The 15628-nt window shown below is 43.2% G+C and overlaps 1 pseudogene; it reads left to right on the forward strand.

Annotated features, from left to right (window-relative positions):
• The first annotated feature begins 7397 nt into the window (after positions 1-7397).
• LOC144499117 (small ribosomal subunit protein eS24 pseudogene) lies at positions 7398-7757 on the forward strand (annotated as a pseudogene).
• The last annotated feature ends 7871 nt before the right edge of the window (positions 7758-15628 follow it).

Genomic DNA, 15628 nt, shown 5'->3' on the forward strand with positions numbered 1-15628 from the left:
ATAATGAATGAACTCTGGAATTGCAGCATTCCAGGCCTGGGGTGTACAGCAAAACAACATTTCAGATTGTGCAAAGATAATCAGATGCTTTATGATGCCAATGATTTCAGATTTACATGATTTTTGTATTGTATTTACCTGATTCTGACACAAAATGTTTCAACTTCCTTCAAATTGAAGTTTGCCACTATTAGTTGTGAGCAGCAAGTGCCCAGTGGGTGCAAACTCATCTCGGAGTCAGAAAGATATGGATTCAAAGGCCACTCCAGAGAACTGAGCCACTTCAATGTAGTACTGAGGGAATGCTCTAATGCATCTTTCGGTGTCTTTCAGGTAAAATGTCAAATGGAAGCCTGCCTCCTTAGGTGGACATATAATATCCCATGGTACGACTTCCAAGAACAGGAAGGGAGTTATCACCAGTGTCCTGGTCAATATTTACTTATCAACCAATATCGTGATCACATGGTTGATCATGGAACATTGCTGTGCACAAATTCGTTATTGTGTGGAGTTTGCACATTCTCCCCATGTTGCGTGGGTTTCCTCTGGATGGTCTAGTTTCCTCCAAATTTGTACAAGTTAGGTTAATTGGCCATGCCAAATCGCCCCTTAGTGTTAAGGAGACTAAATAGATGGGATTAAGGGGATAGGGCCTGGGTGGGATTGTGTTCGGTACAGACTTGATGAGCTAAATGGCCTCATTCTGCACTATAGGGATTCTATGATTCTATATCCTGCATTAGAAGTGACTACACTCCTAAAGTAACTCAGTCGCTGTAAGGTGCTTAGGGATGTCTTGAGATCACAGCAGGTCACGAGCCTTTCTATATCATCATAACACAATGACACTGGAGACATTGAGAGTCTGGCTTATCCAAATTTACGGAGAATTAGATGTTATAATTAATTTTGTATTCCTATATCCAAATCCTATTTAACAACACAGTAATGGGCATAATTATCCATTAATGATTAGATTTTATCAGGGTGATTGGTTTTTTTCTCTCAGCGTCACACAATTATTTCTCCTGTACTAAAATGCACAATAGGTTATGTCCAAATGATCAAGCATCAGCTTACATTATTCAAGAATAACTGTAAAAAATGATTGTACTTATCATCCTGAGATAGATTACAGCAATAATTTCCTCAGTCCAGATGAGTTTCATTTGAGAGCGGCAAATCAATAACATAAATTTCTTATACAATGTTGACACTGAGTCAGTTTGCCAAAAATAATGATATATTGGTGGAATGTAGTACCTTGGAAATGTGGGTCCAATTCTACATTGTGTATTAGCTGAATAATAGAGGAAATCTGGTTGAAGATATAATACACCTATAGAAGATCAATACTTCCTCAACCAATGTCACAATATCCAGAATTTTCAAACATAAATCCAGTCATTAACTAACGGCAAAACAACTGGTTCCAAGAAACACACAGATCAGAAAGTGCCTGGCACATCAACCCAAAGCAGTTACCATTCAGAATCTTCTTGTGTGGCATGGTGAAACCCGGGGAAGATGACAGCTTGGCTGTACAGACATCAATCACAAGGTAGCAGTTCCCTCAGCACCAAAGCTTCTTTTATTATTCAACCATATGCATCAACCACTGTGGGGCTGGATCTTGTTCAAAATACAAGCTGGGGAACATTTGCGACTTCTACTATATCCCTGCTCTCCTTAATTAGGCATTCCCTGATGAGCCCCTGAACTGTGCATCTTCAGTGCACTCTCGCAATCTGTCAGTCTGTTTCCTTGCACCTCCCCATCTTCTGCTAAAGAAAATCAATAAAACTGGAACTTGATGTACAGTTTTACCAGTGGAACCAACATTTGACTCAGTAACGCTCCTTGCTATCAAACTCTTCAGTGAATATAAAAATATTTAACACAACACATTTCTATTTTAACAATGAAGTTAAAAAAAATTTATCCTCACCTCTTCAGTGTCATGATGCAATAAACGTGTTTACCTCCACCTAAGTGCCATCTTTCAGATGGATGGTTATAGGGGAGGCATTGGCAAAAAATAGAAATTTATGATCAAATATATACCAAAGGATACATTCCAAGTGACTTGAAATGTTCATTATTCCTTAAGTTACCTAAAGCAATGAAGTGCAATCAATTTAGAACTATAAGCTAAATGAGTCATCTGGTTAAAATGATACTGAAAATCATAATAAGAAATAATAACATTATTATTAAGCAGAAATTGATGAAGTACAATCTGTATTTGGACCTGGAGAAGGACCAAAAGCGAGGGAATACTTAACAGGAGAACATTTCTTAATAAATAGAGAAGGGAACAAGGACATTTACATTGGTTTCACACTATGAAAAACCATTTGATTGTCTTTGTCACCAGAGGTTAACGGATGTGTTGCTCTAATGTGACATCAACAGTAAAAGATGAGAGATTTATCCAGAGCCTATCTTGCGGCCAAATAGTGAGACCAGACTAAAGGATGGACACTGCAAATGAAGAGAGGAGTACAATACGGCTCTGATCTGTCACCAAGATTATCAGTACACAGAACAAATATTCCGACAATTACATGCACTTCCAGGCTTAAAAATTAAAGAACATAACTTACGGTCTGCTGACAACACCACGCTACTTGCAGAATTAGAAGAAACCTTATGTTTGGGGAGGCGATGACCTAGTAGTATTATCGCTAGACTATTAATCCAAAAACTCAGCAAACATTCTGGGGACCTGGGTTTGACTCCCACCGCAGCAGATAGTAGAATTTGAATTCAATAAAAAATATCTGGAATGATGACCATGATATTTTTGTCAATTGTCGGAAAAACCTATCTGATTCGCTAATGTCCTTTAGGGAAAGAAATCTGCCATCCTTACCTGGTCTGGCCGACATGTGACTCCAGAGCCACAGCAATGCAGTTGACTCCCAACTGCCCTTTAAAATGACCTAGCAAGCCACTCAGTTGTACCAATCATTCAAGAAGGCAGCTCGCCGCCACCTTCTGAAGGGCAACTAGGGATAGGCAATAACTGCTGCCCTTGCCAGCAATGCCCATGGTTAAAAGAAAACAGAGGATTAAGTAGACTACTTGCCTCCGTAGAGAGTATCACAGCTCAGGTTTAATTCTGTCCTTACCCACATTTTTGACACACGAGATACTGAATAGCCACCAGTTGTAGATACTGGTTGTTTCCTTTCTCCTTCCTTAACCAGGACATGAAGACCAATTGACTGCCTCTCCTGATCACCTCCATCTCCTAATGTCTAAACTAGTTCTCCCTTTAAATAACTTCAGCTTGTGACTCCTGGTCACCTTCTGAATTCTATTGTGAAAGAAAGTAGGTTCACAATGTAGCAAATAATTAATAATCCATGAGATTCTGCTTCTAAACACGTTAATCAGAATGGGGTACATTTTTAACTGTTGCCAGGCTCACTTCATAATGTTGGGCATTCTGGAACAGCTTCGGACACCTTGATTGAGATTCGGTTCAATTGTCTCGAAATATGAAAAATAGAACAGAATATTATTCAGGCACTTAGATGGCAAAACGGATTTGTATTCATGATTTATATTTGCAGTAAAGTATAAAGCAAACAGAGGGAGTGGGAGTGTTTATAGTAGTGAATTCGCCAGAAGCAACTCAAACATGAAACAAAACCCTAATACGTTACATTTGATGAACATAAACTCTTGAACTTATTCATTTGTAAACTACATGTGCAGGAGGCAGAGGAAACTGTTCCCACTCGTGAATGGATCAAGAACGCGAGGGTACGGATTTAAGGTAATTGACAAATGAAGCAATGGTGACATGAGAAAAACCTTTTTCACGGAGCAAGTGGTTAGAATTTGGAATGCACAGCTGGAGAATGTGATGGAGGAGGGTTCAATGGAGGCATTCAAAGGGGAAAATTAGATAGTTATCTGAAAATAAGAATGTGCAGTATCATGGGGAAAAACAGGGAAATGGATCGAGGTAAAGTGTTCATTTAGAGAGTCGGTGTAAACATGATGGGCCAAATGGCCTCTTTCTGCATTGTATCAATTCCGTGACTCTATGTATATTCAGGGTGAAAATTTGCTTCAGAAATAGCTACAGGATAATTGGAAGGCATCATTTTCCATTCAGGAGACATCTCTTCATTCATATGAATTATTTGGAGGTTGAGAAAATGTTTAACTCCATTAATTGACTAATTGTTGTATCAATTGATCATTAACAGACTTAAGTGGGGAAAAAGAAACCAAATGGAAACCATTTGGAACAAGAGAATTAAGAAACCATTTAGTAACCTTTCAGTACCGTATTCGGACAAAGAGGGTATTTTTTCCTCTCTGATCCATAATTGATTAACTGTAATCTTTGCAAATTAAGAATTTCCACAATTTGCCATATAGCCATCTTAAATTGAATGGGACCATTGCCCAAAGAGGTTAGGTTAATTGGCCATGCTACATTGCCCCTTAGTGTTAGGGGGACTAGCAGGGTAAATAGATGGTGGTAGCTGTACTCCCCAATTCATCCGTACTGTTCTCACAATGAGACCTGCAGCTCTGCTACATTTACCAAGTAGAAGGTGACAGACTTACTTAATTTGTATAGCTTCAACATTAATACAAGATTGGAATACAATGCAAAAGCATTGATGCTTTTTTGATACTTTGATACTTCAGATGCTGGAAATCTGAAATAAAAACAAAAAATGCTAGAAATACTCAGTCGGTCAGGCAGCATCTGTGGAGAGAAACAGTTAACTGGTGGAATCTTGTTGTGGCATCAGGGGTCTCGCCTGCTGGCTGGAGAGTCGACAAGAGATTTGTGGTCCTTCTTTTTGGTGAGGTCCGGAAAACCACATACTAATCAGGCAGTGAGGGGGTCGGCGCAGGGCTTTCTCCTGAAATCAAGACCCAATCAGAGGCTTGGAGCTCTTGCGCTCAGCAGCGCCAGCGAGGAGGCTGTGGCTGCTGGCGGAATGTTATCCAGGAGTCTGAGGATCATAGAGGGCCCAAGATAAAAATAATTAATGTGAGGTGGCAGTGTTGGGGGGCAGTTCGAAGGGTGGGGGTAACAGCGAGAGGGGGGTCAGTGATTTTGGAAGCTAGGGTATGTGGTACCTTTCTGTGCCCTCCCCTGCTGTCCCTTGATTAAGCGCTGATTGTCTTTGATGGAGGAACACCTCCTGTCTGAGGTGACAGGCCTGCTTGCAGCTGGGTTAATCACAGTAGTGGCAGGGTGAGGCTCTTAACTGGTCATTAATTGCCCACAGAAGGGTCTCGATTGATGTCAGGGCGGGAAGGCTTTCCAACCCAAAACTTAATTCTAGTGGAGGCCGAGCGGGGCAGGCTCCCAGTACGCACCCTACCCTAACTAAATGCCCCACCCACCTCCAAGCTCACCACCAATGAGAACAGACCATTTCTGGTCCATGACACTTCATCACAATGTGACGTATATTGATTCTGTTTTTGTTTTAAAAAATTGCAAATTTCCTGAATTCAATTGAGGAAATACAGAGAACGCTCTGAAATGTACATGCCCATGTATCCAAAGATGTATGGGTTAGATTGATTAGTCATGGTAAACTGCCCCTTAATGTCAGGATTAGCAGGGTAAATATGTGGGGTTATGGGGATAGGACCTGAGTGGGATTGTTGACGGTGCAGGCTTGATGGGCTGAATGGCCTCCTTCTACACCATAGGGATTTTATGCTTCTATCGAATAGGAAATGTCCATGTTTCCCTACATTAACCTGTTCCTTATTTGTTCATGGGATATGTCTCTGGCTAGACCAGCATTTATTGCCCATGCGTAATTGCCCCTGAGAAGGTGGTGGTGAGCTGCCTTCTCGAACCGCTGCAGTCCATGTGGTGTAGATACACTCTCAGTGCTGTTAGGAAGGGATTCCAAGCATTTTGACCCAGCAGAATATAAAAGCCAGCATAAAACAAACACGATAGTACCAGCAGAGGTTGCAAACTTTAGCCATGGCATCTCACTGGTCTCTTCTCTCTGCTGCGTCCTCTTTCTCCTCAAAACTTACATCCATGTGTCAATGTTGGAGCTGTACAAATTAAATTGGTCTGTCACCTTCTACCTGGTCAATATACTTTGCTGTAGATTTCACTGTGGAACAGCACTGAAGAAATAGGCAGTACAGCCACCTCTCAATGAAACTCAAAAAATAGAAATATATTTACCTCTTTGAAAATCTTGGGCAACATTTCATTTTGATCTAGGGGTGGCTATTATATAAAATGGCAAATTGGTAAAGATAACGTTCTCTTAATTTGCAAATGTTAACTTTAATCAATAATAAATCGGTGAGAATAAAAATAACTTATATTTATGCTGCCTCACAGTGCCAGGGACCCGGGTTCAATTCTGGCCTTGGGTCACTGTTTGTGTGGAGTTTGCATATTCTCCCTGTGTCTGCATGGGTTTCCTCCGGGTGTTCCAGTTTCCTCCCACAGTCCAAAAATGTGTGGGTTAGGTTGACTGGCCATGCTAAATTGCCCCTTAATATCAGCAGGACCAGCAAGGATGAATATGTGGAGTTACGGGGATAGAGCCTGGGTGGGATTCTTGTCAGTGCAGACTCGATGGGCCAAATGGCCTCCTTCTGCACTGTAGAGATTCTATGATTCTGATTGAGAAAGGGTAGGCCCACTGAGGAGGCTGCCACGGTTGTGTAGTGTTGAACATGTTGGAGAGGTAAGGATTAATAACCAAATGACCTTGCATTTTAGAGCAACACGTTTTCCAAGATAAGCAGGAAAGCAAGGGAATGCTTTGATAAAGAATTGAGCATATTGAACAGAAGTGATTAAAGTATATGTTTCGTGGCTTGTGCAGAAGACAGAAGGAGATGGCTCAATTAACTGTAATCTGAGAGGATTGTTTTGGAAAATAAACTGTTCATAAACTACTCCTCAAAGGATTCCAGAACAGATAGCCCAGAGTTTTGTTTAAGGAATTATATTTGAGTTAAACAAACTAAGACTATTTATATAAACAGATTGTTTTCAAAGGATTCATGGTCAAATAAATAATATCTGTGGCATGTACTTTTCATGTCGGCAAACTAAGGTGGATTAAGTATTAGGGATGGGTTAACAGTCACCTTTCACTTAAGTTCTAAATTGGATGTTAATAATTTAATAGAAATCAATGGGATATATAAAGAGGTTACAGTTGGCATTGGGTGTTGGGGAGAATTGTATTGGAGTTGAATCAAAGAAATAAAGGTAGTTTATGAAGAAGCAGAACACGCGTCTCCTTTACTGAACTGCAACCGAGGGGCTCAAACATTAAGGAGCTTTTCAACAGTTAGTTGGGGAGCTCAAACAGAAAAGCTACTCTCTCTGTACGCTTAGGTTGATCCCTGCCAAAATGAATGACACTGCAACCAACAGAACAAGAAAGTTCATGACAAACCGCTTGCTCCAATGCAAGCAAATAATTGTCGATAGTCTCCAATCTGGCAAAGTCACAGTGCCCAAGACAGAAATTAGGGAAAAGTTGGCAAAACCGTACAAAATAATACCAGATGCTGTATTTGTTTTTGACTTCAGGACACCATTTGGTGGTAGCAAAACAACGGGATTTGGCATGGTCTATGATCCCTTGGATTACGCTAAGAAGGATGAACCTAAGCACAGGCTGACAAGGCATGGTCTGTTGGAGAGAAAGGTTTCCAGAAAACAGTGCAAGGAACGCAAGAAAAGAATTAAGAAAGTTCAGCTAAAGTAAACATTGGTGCTGACAAAAGCAATGTGGGAAATACATTGACAGTTCCTTGAAATGCTAAATTATCAATGGACTACCACCTATAATTATTTGACTGTGTTCTCAAATAAATTCTGTATGGATAAAGTTTGGTTCATCATGAGGCTAGTGCTTACTTGAAGCGAGTCACTGTGATGCATAGGGGGAAAGAAAATCAATCCGACACTGACTCCTTCTGAACACTCGGGCGAGGGGAGTGTATGGAAATGGGGGTCCAATAAATGTTGCTTTCAACAAAACTGAAAGTTGATCAGTTAAATATGGTGTGGGTTTCAAAACAAAGAATACTACGCAAATTAGGAAAATGATCAAACTCCAAAGATTTGAGTTACATTAATGAAATGTTCAGGGGGAAGATCTCTGAAAGCGAACAGCAGAGGAATTTGGCAGGTATATTTTAGAAGCAACATAACCAATCACAGAAATTTGTGCGTACTGATGTTTCATGGTAAAATTGACATTATTCAGTTCAACACAAGTTCCCTTGGGAATGCCCGCCCGCAGGGGCAGCACGGTAGCACAGTGGTTAGCACTGCTGCTTCACAGCTCCAGGGACCTGGGTTCGATTCCCGGCTTGTGTCACTGTCTGTGTGGAGTTTGCACGTTCTCCTCGTGTCTGCGTGGGTTTCCTCCGGGTGCTCCGGTTTCCTCCCACAGTCCAAAGATGTGCGGGTTAGGTTGATTGGCCATGCTAAAATTGCCCTTAGTTTCCTGAGATGCGTAGGTTAGAGGGATTAGTGGGTAAATATGTAGGGATATGGGGGTAGGGCTTGGGTGGGATTGTGATCGGTGCAGACTCGATGGGCCGAATGGCCTCTTTCTGTGCTGTAGGGTTTCTATGATTTCTATGATTTTGCTCAGAAGTTCCAGAAGGGTCTTGTCCTACTAACTATTTACATGAATATTAATTTATAAAATTACATGCCTATGAATTTATAAACAGCAACATGCTTATGTATAGCATCTTAAACATGGAAATGCATCTCACATCACTTTGTAGAAGAGGAATCAACCAAAAAAATGGATGCCAAATCTAAGAAGGTATTACTAGGAGGGATGACCAAGAGTTCAATGGAAGAGGTGGGTTATAAACATCCATCAAAGTTTCTGATCATTTATCTCGTTGCTTTTTGTGGGACCATGCTGTTTGCAAATGGACTGCCATGTTTTTCTACCTTACAACAGTGCCTAATCTAAAGAAATACCACGGGGTGGGGGAATGGGGGCGGGGGGGGGGGGGGGGGTGGGGTGGGGATGGTGGGGTGGAGCAATGGCCTAGTGGTATTATCGCGTGATTATTAATCCAGAAATTCAACTAATGTTCTGGGGATCCAGGTTTGAATCCCGCCACAGCAGATGGTGGGATTTGAATTTAATAAAAAATATCTGGAATTAAGAATCTACGGATGACCATGAAACCATTGTCGCTTGTCGGAAAAACCCACCTGGTTCGCTAATGTGCTTTAGGGAAAGAAAATCTGATGTCCTTACCGGGTCTGGCCTACATGTGACACCAGAGCCACAGCAATGTGGTTGACTCTCAACTGCCCTCCAAGGACAACTAGGGATGGACAATAAATGCTGGCCAACCAGCGATGTCCATGTCCCACAAATGAATTTTAAAAACTCTGACGAAGGGTCAACTAGACTCATAACGTTGGCTCTATTCTCTCTCATACAGATGCTGTCAGACCTGCTGAGATTTTCCAGGATTTTCTGTTTTTGTTGCTAAAGAAATACTTGTTTGGCGGCGAGCTATTTCAATTGTCCTGAGTGTATGAAGGCGTCACACTAAGGCAACTTCAAAAATCAAACAACCTGATCAGGAAATCAGGCCAGCTTCTTTGCTCAGAGTGATTAGAATGTCGAACTTGCTGCCAAATGGAGTCGCTGAAGAAAATAACATCAACATAATTAAGGGGAAGCTGACTAAGTACATGCGGGGGAAGGGATAGATGAACCTGCAATCAGGGTGTGATAAGATAATCTGGGGAGATACTCAAGTGGAACATAACCACTGGCAAAGACCTGTTGAGTCAAAATAATTATTTACGTGCTGTAAATGTCATGTTAATCATAGAATCATAGAATTCCTAGAGTGCAGAAAGAGGCCATTCAGCCCATCGAGTCTGCACCGACTCCCCAAAAGAGCATTCCACCCAGGCCCTCCCTTCCATTCTATCCCTGCAACCCTGTGTTTTACCATTGCTAATCCACCTAACCTATACACCTTGGACACTAAGGGATAATTAGCATGGCCAATCCACCTAACCTGCACATCTTCGGACTGTGGGAGGAAATAAGAGCACCCAGAGGAAACCTATGCAGATGCAGGGAGAACATGCAAACTCCACACAGACTGTGACCCAAGGCTGGAATCTTCCAGTCCCACCAACATCAAAGGTACTTTGCATTGTTCACTGGCCACGCCACCAGACAACCTGCCACAGGGGTCATCATCAATGGGACTGGAAGTTCCCAATAGTGGGAAAGACTGGAAAATTCAGCCCTTTTCTTTTTTTTTGCTTATTTCTTGCAATTTTCAGGACATTTTCTAATGACAGACTGACAACAATTATAATTGTATTCACCATCAAAAGTCACACAGTTTAGGATGGCAATTGATGTCTTCCTACTAGGAAATACAGAAAATATGACATATGCATTAGGATTTGGTTAACAACTGTATAGTTTCTCTAAACCCTTGCTCCCAGTAAGCAACAGAACAATTTATTGTGACAAATGTGTCCACATGACCTTTGGCTACATTGCAAGTACTTCCAGAAGACCATTTACATTACATTAGATGGTAATATTGTTAGGAATAAACAGAGGACATTGCAGGGAGGACATTACACATGAAATATAAATCCATTCTAGTAAATTTCCACATAAAATAGCATCCAGGCCACTGAATACAGCTGAACAACCAAGAGCTCTGACAAACGAAGGTGAAATAACTGAAGAATATTCAACTTCAATACGTGAAAAGAAATAGCAGCAAAAATGATAAAAACCTATTTTACTTTCAGTTAATAACTATAATTTCACACTAGAAACAGACACCAATCTCGTGCTGCAAAGGAAAGAACATTTAAACGATAGTTTTCTGCACTACAAGGAGGTCTTATGGCACAGTGGGTAGTGTCTCTTCCTCTGAGTTAGAAGCTCTGGGTTTGAGTCCCACAGTAAGAAGTTTAACAACACCAGGTTAAAGTCCAACAGGTTTATTTGGTAGCAAAAGCCACACAAGCTTTCGAGGCTCGAAAGCTTGTGTGGCTTTTGCTACCAAATAAACCTGTTGGACTTTAACCTGGTGTTGTTAAACTTCTTACTGTGTTTACCCCAGTCCAACGCCGGCATCTCCACACTTTGAGTCCCACTCCAGGACATGATGTCAAAGAAGGTGCATTCATAACGTGGTTAAACAGGTTGAGTGTCAACATACAAATCCTTCCAAACATGCAAATGGCTGGTTCCTGGTCAGCCATGCTTGATGTGGAGTGCCGCTCCTCAAGCTATAAATCCCTGGTGACTGACAAGCGACCTGTTCCAGGAATTACTAGCTATGAAAACAGACAAAAATTGGCCTTGGTGCACCACTAGGTGTGGGAAGAGAATTGGATGAATGGATTTCTGCTTTACATTCATTGTACACATAAATCAAGTTTCCTTTCACAAACACTGACTGCAACTACAACATACTCATTCTCAGTTTTCAGAACTATCAGAAGGAAAGTAGAGACATTACATTCTCAGAAATCACAGAAAATGTTCATCTTTTAAACAGATTGTTCAGCAAGAGCAATTCCGGGTCATTCTCTTTGTGTGGTAATTCTATAAATCCTAAAGAATGAAATTGGACAGTGCAATGTATGAATGTTGAAAATTGACTGGATTTGTTCATGAAGCAAATGAGCAACATTTGCTAATGGGAATATTATTGTATATGAAAAGAGAAGGTACTATCACAAATCATTGTTTAGAGGTGGAATTCCCGATACTCCAAATGTAAAATTGTGCATTTCCAGTCCACTATTGGATGTTAATTTCAACAAGGTGGCACAGTGGTTAGCGCTGCTGCCTCACAGTGCCAGGGACCCGGGTTCAATTCCAGCCTTGGGTGACTGTCTGTGTGGAGTTTGCACATTCTCCCCGTGTCAGCGTGGGTTTCCTCCGGGTTCTCCAGTTTCCTCTCACACTCCAAAGATCTGTGGTTTAGGTGGATTTGAACGAAGGAATCGAATACAATATCTCCAAATTTGCAGACAACACTAAGCTGGGTGGCAGTGTGTGCTGTGAGGAGGATGTTAAGAGGCTGCAGGTTAACTTGGACAGGCTGGCTGAGTGGGCAAATACTTGGCAAATGCAGTATAATGTGAATAAATGTGAGGTTATCCACTTTGGTGTCAAAAAACAGAAAGGAAGTTTATTATCTGAATGGTGGCAGTGTAGGAAAAGGGGAAGTGCAACGTGACCTGGGTGTCGTGGTGGAACAGTTGCTGAAGATTGGCATGGAGAGCCAGGAGATGTGGAAAGCTAATGGCATGCTGGCCTTCATAGCAAGAGGATTTGAGTATAGGAGTAAGGATGTCTTGCTGCAGTTATACAGGGCCTTGGTGAGACCACATCTTGAGTATTGTGTGCAGTTTTGGTCTCTTAGGGCCCGATTTTACCATTGCATTGCACCCGTTTTTGGGCGCAAAAACTTGGTAAAGTCGGGCATGAGGCGAATAGTGCCATCCGTGCCCACGCCGATTCTCCCTTTACCAAGGCCCGAAAATGAATGCATTTGCATGCATTTAAATTGAATTAATGGGTTGCTCGTCCAACTTTATCAGCACTCCCCCCCCTTTACCACCGCGTTCGCCAATCCCGAATCAGACGTGTTCCATCAGTGCTTCATCAGTGAAGGTTAGTGAGGAGGTAAGTGCATGACGTCCGATGGCTCTCTGCTACTCACGGGTGTCCTGTTGTTGCGGCCATTTTCTGTCTCGGGTCGGTGACAGCTCTGCGAGTGTGTGGAAGGTGGGGAGCTGTTGCTCTGCCGGGTCTCCGGTGTCCAACTTACAGCATGGACCCGAGTCTCAGCACTGACCTCGGGTCTAGTGCACTCAGTTCACTTCCAGCTGAAGGATGTGCACAGAGCCCTTGCAAACAGTACTGCTGCAGCCTTGCAACTTTGCAAGGAGCTGCGATTGCGTGGAGCATGTGGCTGGGGAAATTGGGGGGGAGCTGTGATTGCGTGGAGCATGTGGCTGGGGGAATTGGGGGAGGTAGGGGTTGTGATTGTGGATGTGGTAGGGGCAAGCAGCAGTGCATAACCTCCGCATTTGTAACTCTCCATCTCCACCCCCCTCGCCTCCTCACCCCCGCCCCCCCCACCCTGCCTTCAGAGTGACGAGATGGCTTTTGCAACGCAACCAATCGATCTTGCTGTTCTTTTGGTTGCTGCTGGAGCTGAGGAGGAAGAGCTGGAGGAAGAATTGCGGGCACAGGAGGCCCGGGCCTTACCACTTGCAGGGCCAGAGGGAGACGACTACAAGAAACAGGCGGTGGCTGCCATTTACCCAGAGAGGGGGCATAGGAGAAGGCAGGAGCAGAGACCCCGGCAGTTCCGTGCACGAGTTTCCAGACCCTGACCGGAGATGTCTGTGGCATCTCCCAATCTGCCGTGCACACCTGTGTGAGGAAGGTCACTAAGCCCTGTATGCCCGGGCTGGCCAGTTCATCAACTTCAACCTGGACCAGTGCAGCAGGAAGCCCGGGCTGCAGAGTTTGCAGCCATTGCGGGGATACCTAATGTGCAGGGAGCAATCAGCTGCACAATGTCACCCTCAAGGCCCCCCTACAGAATCCATGAAGATTTGTTAATAGGAAGGGTTTCCACTCCCTGAATGTACAAATTGTGTGCGACCACAATATGACCATCATGCACGTCTGCGCCAGACATCCAGGCAGCGTACATGACAGCTCATTGTCAGGAGCTTGGACATCCTGGAGGCATTTGAGGAGGAGCCCAGGCTGCGGGGGTGGCTCCTGGCTGATATGGGTTACCCGCTTCGGACATGGCTAATGGCGCCTGTGCGGAGGCCTGTGTCTGAGGCAGAGACCCGCTACAATGAGGCCCATGTAGCCACCCGCGCGATAGTGGAGAGGTGCATTGGGCTCCTCAAGATGCAATTACGGTGCCTGGACCAATCTCGCAGGGCTCTCCAGTGTAGCTCCCTGATCTCCTCCCACATAGTGGTGGTGTGCTGTGCCTTGCACAATCTGGCTCTGCAGCGAGGTGACCTCTTGGAGGAGGAAGAGGACATGGAGGATGAGTTGTTTGGGTTTAATGTCAGTTGTTTGGATTTAATCTCAGTTGTTGTGGGTTTAATCTCAGTTGTTTGGATTGAATCTCAGTTGTTTGGGTTTAATCTCAGTTGTTGTGGGTTTAATCTCAGTTGTTTGGATTGAATCTCAGTTGTTTGGGTTTAATCCCAGTTGTTGTGGGTTTAATCTCAGTTGTTTGGATTTAATCTCAGTTGTTTGGGTTTAAACCCAGTTGTTGTGGGTTTAATCTCAGTTGTTTGGATTTAATCTCAGTTGTTTGGGTTTACTCTCCGTTATTTGGGTTTAATCTCAGTGGTTTGGGTTTAATATCAGTTGTTTGGATTTCATCTCAGTTGTTTGGATTTAATCTCAGTTGTTTGGATTTAATCTCAGTTGTTTGGGTTTAATCTCAGTTGTTTGGGTTTAATCTCAGTTGTTTGGGTTTAATCTCAGTTGTTTGGGTTTAATCTCAGTTGTTTGGGTTTAATATCAGTTGTTTGGATTTAATCTCAGTTGTTTGGGTTTAATATCAGTTGTTTGGGTTTAATATCAGTTGTTCTGGGTTTAATCTCAGTTGTTTGGGTTTAATATCAGTTGTTTAGGTTTAATCTCAGTTGTTTTGGGTTTAATCTCAGTTGTTTGGGTTTAATATCAGTTGTTCTGGGTTTAATCTCAGTTGTTCTGGGTTTAATATCAGTTGTTTGGGTTTAATCTCAGTTGTTTGGGTTTAATCTCAGTTGTTTGGTTTTAATATCAGTTGTTAATATCAGGGATTTGTTCCCAGGAGCAGGCTGAGGGTAAGAGAGTGGGTTTTCTGACTTTAATTAATTATTTATTTTTTTGTTTCCTTACACTCTTATTAACTTTTCACTGTCTTACTTGACATAAAGTGTCCAGTATGAGTGTGAAACCAGTGTGTTGTTCCCAGTGTAGGATGTGGGAGGTCCTGGAGGCATCTGGCCTCCCGGACATCCACATCTGTGAGGGGTGTGTCGAGCTGCGGTTCCTGAGGGACCGTGTTAGGGAGCTGGAACTGCAGCTCGAGGATCTTAGGCTGATGAGGGAGAATGAGGAGGTGATAGACAAGAGCTATCATCAGGTGGTCACACCAGGGCAACGGGAGGAGGCCAAGTGGGTGATGGCCAGGAAGGGTAAGGCTAGGGTGGTTGAGAGCACCCCAGTGGATTTGCCCCTGCACAACAAGTACTCCTGCTTGAGTACTGCTGGGGGGGACAGCCCGCCTGGGGGAAGCAGCAGTGGCCGTGTCTCCGCAGTGGAGTCCAGCCCTGTAACTCAGAGGGCTAAGGAAAAGAGGAGGAAGGCGGTATTAATCGGGGACTCGATGGTGAAGGGGACAGACAGGCGTTTCTGCGGAGGTAGGCGGGATTCTCGCATGGTGGTCTGCCTCCCTGGGGCCGGGATCCAGGATGTCGCTAGTCGCGTCCCGGAAATCCTGAGGTGGGAGGGAGAGGAGCCTGAGGTAGCGGTACATATTGGTACCGCTGATGTGGGTAGGA

Source organism: Mustelus asterias, chromosome 9 (genome assembly GCF_964213995.1).
Source record: "Mustelus asterias chromosome 9, sMusAst1.hap1.1, whole genome shotgun sequence".
In the NCBI taxonomy this organism is placed as follows: domain Eukaryota; kingdom Metazoa; phylum Chordata; class Chondrichthyes; order Carcharhiniformes; family Triakidae; genus Mustelus; species Mustelus asterias.